Source organism: Mesoplodon mirus, assembly GCF_964341445.2.
Source record: "Mesoplodon mirus genome assembly, chromosome: 4".
In the NCBI taxonomy this organism is placed as follows: Eukaryota; Metazoa; Chordata; class Mammalia; order Artiodactyla; family Ziphiidae; genus Mesoplodon; species Mesoplodon mirus.
Window position 1 is genome coordinate 45,911,414 of NC_138979.1, and position 8,105 is coordinate 45,919,518.

Consider the following 8,105-nt stretch of genomic DNA (forward strand, 5'->3'; position numbering starts at 1 on the left):
CCTTTCTGAAGTAGAAAGAATAGGAAAAAATAGACTCAGCGGGCATCAACTGCACCCTGGGGAAAGCAGAGAGAGAGGTAGAGGAAGGGGATAGCACGGTGGCACTGAAGGTAATGAAGTAGACAATATTTCTCGTGATGGAAGAAGGTTCTGCATTCACTTGCCTCATTTTTGAGGGCCAAGGAAGCATCATATAGTCGCACCAGTCCCTGAGGAGGACCTAGGAGTGGAGTCCCAAGCTATCCATGGTCAAAAATTAATGAAGTGTGAGAAAAAAATATCTTTGCCCAAGACAGGAACAAAGTTGGGTCAGGGAAAATAAAAACTAGGAAAAGTTGTATGAGGGAGAACAACAAAACCTAAAACTGAATCAAGTCACAGGAAAAGGTCAAATGAGAAATAAAGATGACCCTGTGAACAAAATTACAGACACTGGGCAGATTGGGGTCCTGACTTCACCAGAACCAAACATTACTTGGAAGGACTCAGGGATGCTCTACATTTCAGGGCTGACTAGCCATTTGTGTGAACAGAGTTCTGAGGGCTTCACAGTATACCATACATAGTGGTTAAGAGCAGCAGATATAACATCATATAGACTTCCAGTCACATCCTGGATCTGTCACTTACAGCCCTGTGACTTTGGAATAATTACCTATTCTTTATGAGACTCAGTTTCCTGATCTATAAAATGGAGATGGTAAGAGTGTATATGTCATAGAATTGTAGTAAGAACTTAATGAGATAATGTATGGGAAGAACTTAGCATAGTTCTAGCACATTAACAAATACTCAAGAAAGATATAAAATAGCCTAAGCCTTACTGATTACATTTTCCCACACCGAGGACCAAAATTCTCTCCAGTCGATTTGGGAGAAGCTATTGTAAATAAAGCTCTGTAATGTGCTGAGCCATAACTTTCATTTTCCAATACTCATGAAGTGGCACACAAATCCACTGAATCCTAGGTTGGCGAAGACAACCTATTTTGCCTGGGCATCCTCTATAATAAGCAAGGAGGAACTACCTATCTTTTTTCTGGTAGGCTAGTGCTCTACAGTGAAAAATGCAATGATAAATAGGGCATCCAAGAAGTTATAAATTTCCCCAGCAATGTTATTATAGCAATGTTATTACTCCAGAAGCATGGGAGCCAAAATGAAAATCAGACCTGTCATGGCTAGTCACAAATTCTCAGAAGTAAGAAGGTAATTCTGGGACCCTAGACTTAAATTTGGACAACAAATTTGCTTATATACCAGCTTTATGAAAGGATATGAGGAAGAATAACTAATCCCACTCTACAGAAGGAAAAACAGAGGCTTAATGAGATTAGGTGGTCTGCCCAAAGACACACAGTGTAGCTGAGTATTTGTAAAGCTTTCTAGAGACCCAGCATATTTTGAACACCTTGCTATGTTTGGAAGATCCTCTAAGTCGTATCTCATATCAAGGTAGAACCTAGAGAAATCACTACCCCAACCTCCTTAGAAGGTAACACATGGACATGTGTTCTAGACTCCATGTGTGACTAAGATTCAGAAGTAAGAAACTTTATAAAGGAGGAATTCATGATTCATTTCTCTGGGTGACAGAAAAGGTGTCCAGATTTGGAGGTCGGGAACAACTGGAAGGCCAAGTTTCTGGTGTAGAAGTGGCACTGGTGCTGGGGAAAGTGCCCGTGTGTTGCTGAGGTGTAGTTTTGGACATGGTTCCTGGGAACTTAACCTCAGCCCTGTTTCTCCAGTCAGGCCAATGAATCTATGAGCTTCCCGATAACATTTTAACAAACTTCTTCCACTTAGTCAGCCATAGTCAGCTTCTGGCGCATGCTTCTAAGAACCTTGATGGAGTGAGTCAGTAGTTGAACTATAAAAGTTATATTACTTTCAACAGGTTTCTTCTAAAAGAGCTTATCTGTTTATGGTTCTAATGATAATTCTTAGTTCATCAGAATAGACCATTCTCCAACAATTCCAAATAAAACAAGAATTTATTATAATTCACTTTGCATTGCAAAGGCTATCCTATGGCTGTGAGTGAATTGTGCCAAAGAAGTCAGCCAGTTTTGTCCAAAAATCAGTCAACTCACCAGGAGAAAAATAATCCGTCAAAATGAGTTAATTTTTTCACAGTGTATGACCAATATATTCTCCTGATCAATTGAATTTTTCTCTTTTTCAACCAACAGCGCCACTAAGAAAAGACACAGCTTTAAAAATTATTTCCTCACTATAAATGTAATATCCTCAGTATGTAAAAATGTATAGAGTTATGGGCAATAAACTTTTCCCTGAGAAAGGGAAATTGAGCACATACCTTCATTCTGTCAACACCATATTGGATTGCTGGGTAAAATAAATAGCATCTCAGTGACACCATTTGAAAACACTAAGAAACTTAACTCTAGCCACTCCACTACTATCTCCCTAAATTCTCCAACAATTTTCCCTAAAGAAAAAAGAGAGAGAAAGAAAACACCATCTGGTAGTTTTTAGGACTATTTGGAAATTTTGTGACATTATACCATCATCATGTTAAGGAAGCTCAAGACACTTTGTCTGGAAACCCCACCACTAGAGAGTCCCTTCACCCATAGTGGGTCCACTTCCTCAGTTTAGCATTATCTAGGCATCATCATCCAACATTTCCCTGAGCCGTAAATGGTTATGCTTGTTTCACTTCCCAGACCAGGGCCCCCTGAGTAACTTATGAACACCCAATTTATCCCAGACCCCTAAATAAACCCCATTTTCTGCATACACCAAGACCACTCTCAGCATCACCTTCTCCCTTACCAAAGTGGATTTAAAGCCTTCCCAGAAAAACTCAATGTCTTTTTAACATTTTTGATCCTTCTTTAAATATTATCTAAAATTAAAAATACCAACATGGAACAAAGTACTGCTTGGTCTTCAAACTACACACTGTTTCCACTAATACCCCTATTGAAAATTATTAAGTAACCAAAGACAATTGGTATACCTGGGCCCCAGAGCCAACACCATGCTGAATGGATTAGGGAAAGTCTCTTTGTTTCTCTGGACTTTGTTTGCTCAGTTGTGGAAAAATGATGTTAAACTAAGTTTTAAACTTTTGTTTTTATAGTACATTTATTTACTACAAAATTATGCATTTTGTTAATATTTAACTCTATCTCAATCTAAGATAAATGGTTATATTCATCTTTGAAAGAGTATAGGTATTAATTCTGCATATTCACAGGTCAAGCAGTTCAAGGTGATCTAGATTTCTAAGAGTTTGTCCCATGATCCTATAGCATGAAGAAGCAAGAACTGAAGTCCTCCATTTCTGGATACCAAAGTAGAACCAAAGATCCCAGAATTTTTGATCTTTGACAATGCATTGGCTACAAACAGGTATAACCGGATTTCTGTCCTGAGTTTTCCAAAGGTGTAACAGACTATTTACAACTCTTTCAAGTAAAACTTCACAGTCATTACTATCGGCCTCTCTTGTGAATACATTTGGGTTTGTAGACAGCACAGGAAATAATGACATTCACTCCTCACATTGATCCAGCTGCTGGAGCAAGAAGAATCAATACACATTACTGCAACGATTAGCTGAATTATCCATTCGAAGAAATCAGCTTCTATTTAGGCTGACGAACAAAATATCTCTAAATCTTCAAAAGAAGTTTGAGGGCTGGGGAGAATATTTAAGTCACAAAGAAAGTCAACATTGTGGAAATTAGATGGAAAAAGCAAAAGTCTTAAAAGTAGGGCAACCAAGTAATTTGAAAGGTTCAAGGGCCTATTCTTTCTGCCACGGCAGAAGCCCGAGTGGATGTGATGATCTCTAGGTAGAACAACATCACAGCATAATATGGGCTCTCAGATAGGAGCTGCTTGTTCTTCCAAACTGTCACCAAGTGAGAATATAAGCATCACTCTTATTTCCACTGTTACTTCCAGAATATTCTTCTTCCACCCTTATGCAAAAGTCTCTCAAATCATTCATTTCTTCCCTTAATGAAGACCACTGTCCTAGTTTCCCACCACAGTCTTGATCATGGCCTCACATTCACTGAGAATTTTGACATCTGATTATAGTTTTCCCCCCGACTCCTAATACTACCACCATTCTGGTAGATCCCCAAATTGGTATGGACAACCTGTCTGAGGTCGAGCTCAGACAGTTCCTTGATTTCCTCAGTACCAGTGACCTTTATCTCATCTCCACAGTAAAACCCAACCCCATGGCCAACACTGCACCTTCCTGGTCAGCATGCAGAACTGCTCTACCTCAAATCAGACTCCATTATTCCATTTGCTGACCAAAACTTCTCAACTATAGATCACTTACCATCTTATTCCCCAACACACACCCATTTTTCGACTTTACCACTATCTGTAGTATCTTGAGCCCTCTAATTTTTCCCAAATAATCACCAGTTCCTAGATTCACAGCATATCCTACATATCCTGGATCCCCATGGGCACGGTCAATCCTGAGAGTCACACAGTTAGCATGCTTATTGTCTTGATTTGCTGCCTTATCTCACCCTGGATCAATCTAATCCTCTGCTTTTACTCTCAGGTATTTAGGAGCTTGATTCTGAAATGCAAAATTAAGAATTCAGCTTTGTAACTACTAAAACATTAAATAAACCACTGAATTTTGAGACACTGGATCTTAGAAATAATCTAGTTCAAGTCCCCCTCAATTTACAGATGAGGGAACAGAAACTCAAGGAGGTGAAATAAGTGATAAAGGTTACAGAGCTCATTAAGCAGCAAGGTTGGAACAGAATTCCAGGGTTCCTGGCCTCCTGACTCCAAGCTTAAAGCTCTTACCTTTATGCCACATCACCTCCCCTGGCTGGTCAATCACTGACAGTTGTCAAGCAGGAGATTGAATAAAGGGCATTTTATTGTCTGAGTTTGGGAAAGCTACAACATATAAACATCCCTTAAGATATCAGAATACATTCTCTGTGTTTTCTTTCATTTTGTTTTATCAATCACTCCTTTGTCTACCTGGGGAAAATAACTCTTAAATACCAAAAATACAGCAATTATAAATAATCTATAAGAATCAATAAACCTACAAATTAGCACTGAATTCTAAAGCTAATTCCCTATTTCAAAAGTTCTCAATCCCAATGGACATCAGCATCACCAGGGGAGATTTTTTTTTAACAAATAGAGATTTCTATTCTTCTACTGTCATCCAATATAAACAATGCGACACATTATATGTGCAAATTCTGATCTTAAAAATATCTCCAGCAGCACAGTGTTTCCATTATTTAATTTGTATATTATATATAGCAGTTCCTTTGCATCTACAGGGGATTCGTTCCAGAACCCCCTGCAGATAACAAAATTCATAGCTGCTTAAAATGCTTATATAAAATAGCATGGCATCTGCGTATAACCTACTCACATTCTCCCATATACTTTATTTTTTTATCAGCATGTTACTTTATTCATTTAACATTAGATCTTAGAGACTGTTCCATATCATTAACAAAAAAAAACCCCACTCTTTTCATTCTTTTTATTATATTTATTTTTCTTAACATCTTTATTGGAGTGTAATTGCTTTGCAATGGTGTGTTAGTTTCTGCTTTATAACAAAGTGAATCAGTTATACATATACATATATGCCCATATCTCTTCCCTCTTGCATCCTCCTCCCTCCCACCCTCTCTATCCCACCCCTCTAGGTGGTCACAAAGCACTGAGCTGATCTCCCTGTGCTATGCGGCTGCTTCCCACTAGCTATCTATTTTACATATGGTAGTGTATATATGTCCATGCCACTCTCTCACTTTGTCCCAGCTTACCCTTCCCCTCCCCATATCCTCCAGTCCATTCATTAGTAGGTCTGCGTCATTATTCCCGTCTTACCCCTAGGTTCTTCATGACCTTTTTTTTTTTCTTTACTTAGATTCCATATATATGTGTGAGCATATGGTATTTGTTTTTCCCTTTCTGACCTACTTCACTCTGTATGACAGACTCTAGGTCCATCCACCTCACTACAAATAACACAATTTCCTTTCTTTTTATGGCTGAGCAATATTCCATTGTATATATGTGCCACATCCTCTTTATCCATTCATCTGTTGAAGTATACTTAGGTTGCTTCCATGTCCTGGTTATTATAAACAGAGCTGCAACGAACATTGTGATACATGATTCTTTTTGAATTATGGTTTTCTCAGGGTATATGCCCAGTAGTGGGATTGCTGGGTCATAGGGTAGGTCTATTTTTACTTTTTTAAGGAACCTCCATACTGTGCTCCATAGTGGTTCTATCAACTTACATTCACACCAAAAGTGCAAAAGGGTTCCCTTTTCTCCACACCCTCTCCAGCTTTTATTGTTTTTAGATTTTTTGATGATGGCCATTCTGGCCGGTGTGAGATGATATCTCACTGTAGTTTTGATTTGCATTTCTCTAATAATTAATGATGTTGAAAATTCTTTCATGTGTTTGTTGGCAATCTGTATATCTTCTTGGGAGAAATGTCTATTTAGGTCTTCTGCCCATTTTTGAATTGGTCTGTTTGTTTTTTGATATTGAGCTGCATGATCTGCTTGTAAATTTTGGAAGTTAATCCTTTGTCAGTTGCTTCATTTGCAAATATTTCCTCGCATTCTGATAGTTGTCTTTTCGTCTTGCTTATGGTTTCCTTTGCAATGCAAAAGCATTTACGTTTCATTATGTCCCATTTATTTTTGTTTTTATTTCCATTTCTCTAGGAGGTGGGTTAAAAAGACTCTTGCTGTGATTTATGTCATAGAGTGTTCTGCCTATGTTTTCCTCTAAGAGTTTTATAGTGTCTGGCCTTCCATTTAGGTCTTTAATCCATTTTGAGTTTATTTTTGTGTATGGTGTTAGGGAGTGTTCAAATTTCATTCTTTTACATGAAACTGTCCAGTTTTCACAGAACCACTTATTGAAGAGGCTGTCCTCTCTCCACTGTATATACTTGCCTACTTTATCAAAGATAAGGTGACCATATGTCCATGGGTTTATCTCTGGGCTTTCTATCCTGCTCCATTGATCTATCTTTCTGTTTCTGTGCCAGTACCATACTGTCTTGATTAAAGTAGCTTTGTAGTATAGTCTGAAGTCAGGCAGCCTGATTCCTCCAGCTCCATTTTTCATTCTCAAGATTGCTTTTGCTATTTGGGGTCTTTTGTGTTTCCATACAAATTGTAAGATTTTTTTGTTCCAGTTCTGTGAAATATGCCAGTGGTAGTTTGACAGGGATTGCACTGAATCTGTAGATTGCTTTGGGTAGTAGAGTCATTTTCACAATGCTGATTCTTCCAATCCAAGAACATGGTATATCTCTCCATCTGTTTGTATCATCTTTAATTTCTTTCATCAGTGTCTTATATTTTCTGCATACACGTCTTTTGTCTCCTTAGGTAGGTTTATGCCTAGATATTTTATTCTTTTTGTTGCAGTGGTAAATGGGAGTGTTTTCTTAATTTCACTTTCAGATTTTTCATCATTAGTGTATAGGAATGCAAGACATTTCTGTGCATTAATTTTGTATCCTGCAACTTTACCAAATTCATTGATTAGCTCTAGTAGTTTTCTGGTAGCATCTTTAAGATTCTCTATGTATAGTATCACATTATCTGTAAAGAGTGACAGCTTCACTTCTTCTTTCCTGATTTGGATTCCTTTATTTCTTTTTCTTCTCTGATTGCTGTGGCTAAAACTTCCAAAACTGTGTTGAATAGTAGTGTTGAGAGTGGGCAACCTTGTCTTGTTCCTGATCTTAGTGGAAATGGTTTCAGTTTTTCACCATTAAGGATGATGCTGGCTGTGGGTTTGTTATATATGGTCTTTATTATGTTGAGGAAATTTCCCTCTATCCCTACTTTCTGGAGGGCTTTTTTCATAAATGGGAGTTGAATTTTGTCAAACACTTTTTCTGCATCTATTGAGATGATCATATGGTTTTCCTCCTTCAATTTGTTAATATGGTGTATCACATTGATTGATTTGCGTATATTGAAGAATCCTTGCATTCCTGGAATAAACCCCACTTGATCATGGTGTATGATCCTTTTAATGTGCTGTTGGATTCTGTTTGCTACTATTTTGTTGA